Raw genomic sequence first — 1764 nt, forward strand, 5'->3', positions numbered from 1 at the left:
CCATCATCAGTCACCTTAACTTTTGTCCTGCCACTGGACTTTGATGATTCAGGAAAGAGAACGAGGCTGAAGACTGCAAACTCTGCCTCACTTAAATCCAATTCACCTGCGAGTCAAGGCATCACCTATGAAGTCATTGGTCCTTTTTGAAAAATGAAGGATGAACAACAAAACTGTCATTTCTAGAGTAAACTTCTTTCTTTTTTTTAAATATCAGATTTCTTTTATTGTCCCAAATTTTAATACCTGCCCATATGATGTATATAATGTACCCATATAAAAGAAGAAAGGGCCACTATTCAAAATGGTGCATTAAAAATAGACTAATTCATCATTCTTGGTTTTCTTGGTTTGATAATTGGATAGAACCAATGGTTTGTTTTCATGAGGGAGACTTTGGAACACTCACATATGTATAAATTCCTGTTCACCAACATGAACCTTAATAAAGTAGTTTGTTCCAGCAACCAGTTGACTTTTAAATTCCATAGTCTTAAAGACTGGAAACTTCCTGTTTTCTTTTTCTTCAAGCTGTGCCTTTACCTGGTCTGAGATCTGCTGCGTCTCAGCCGTGGCCGGCTTGGTGGCTGACGCTCCTCCGCGCATCATCCTTGCAAGTCCGGTGGCAGAGACACAGCCAAGTATACTTCTTTCTAACCTCTACATTTTAGAATACCTAGTTTCATTCATGTCTCAGGTCAAGCACCACCTCCTACATGAGTCATTTCCTGATCCCTTCCACATATATCTTTACATTCACTTACATGAAAATTAGTGTGTGTGTGTTTGTGTGTGTGTATAAACATAAACTTGTCTATGTATGTGTTGTTTTCCCCAACAGAAAATATTACCTTTGAGGTTAGTAGATGTTTCATTTGATTTTGTTTTATTGTATTCCCAGATCCTAACAAAGTGCCTGGTACATGGTACTTATTTAGTAAGTTCTTATTGTGGTTGAATGAATTAAAGAATGAATAAATGGAGACTTTTGACAGTGGGATTAGAACATCTACACTCAATGAATTAGAGAATCATAAAATTTTAAGATTGGAAGAAACTCCCAAGATGATCACATCTAACTAGGAGCGATTTCTTCAACCTTCTAATAAGTTATTAAGTGCTTGAATAACTTACTCAATAATGATAATCTTACCTCTTTCCAACAATTTTTCTTGGGTGACTGCCAAGTAAAATATTAGAAATTTATTTGCAAACTTTGATTTTGTCTAGAAGTATAATTCTATCAACTGATAAACTAACATTTATTTAATGGCTACTATGTGTCAGACAATTTGAAAGCAGCTAAGAATGCAAAATTAATAAACTGACAGATAGATAAATGAGCAAACAAACAAATGAATGAATGAATGAATGAATACATAATTGAATAAATGAAGCCTCTGATTTCAAGAAATTCTATAAAGGGAGACAACCTGTAAATGTGAAGGCATACAAAATAAATGCACAGAAATTAGGGGATACATTAGCGGGAGAAAAAATGAAAAGTCTCGTGTGGGAGGTAGTCTCTGAGCTGAGTGAAAAGTGAGGAGCAAACATGTTTGAAACATGGGAGATAGTCTGTGAAATGGCAAGTGGAGTGTTGTGTTTAAGAAACAACAATGGAACAATTAGGCTGGATTAATGGGTGAATAAAGGGGAGTGAAGTATAATAATTCTGGAAAGGTAGTTGGATGCAAGACATGAAAGGTCTTAACTCTCAATTAGGGGAGTGTGTATTTGCTCCTCGAGGAAATAGGGAGCCCC

General features: G+C 35.9%; 1 pseudogene; it reads right to left on the bottom strand.

The window, feature by feature from the left end:
• Window positions 1–289: 289 nt before the first annotated feature.
• Window positions 290–609, bottom strand: LOC114029020 (annotated as a pseudogene).
• Window positions 610–1764: the final 1155 nt, after the last annotated feature.

This window comes from Vombatus ursinus, unplaced genomic scaffold (assembly GCF_900497805.2).
Source record: "Vombatus ursinus unplaced genomic scaffold, bare-nosed wombat genome assembly UNPS02014909.1, whole genome shotgun sequence".
NCBI lineage: Eukaryota > Metazoa > Chordata > Mammalia > Diprotodontia > Vombatidae > Vombatus > Vombatus ursinus.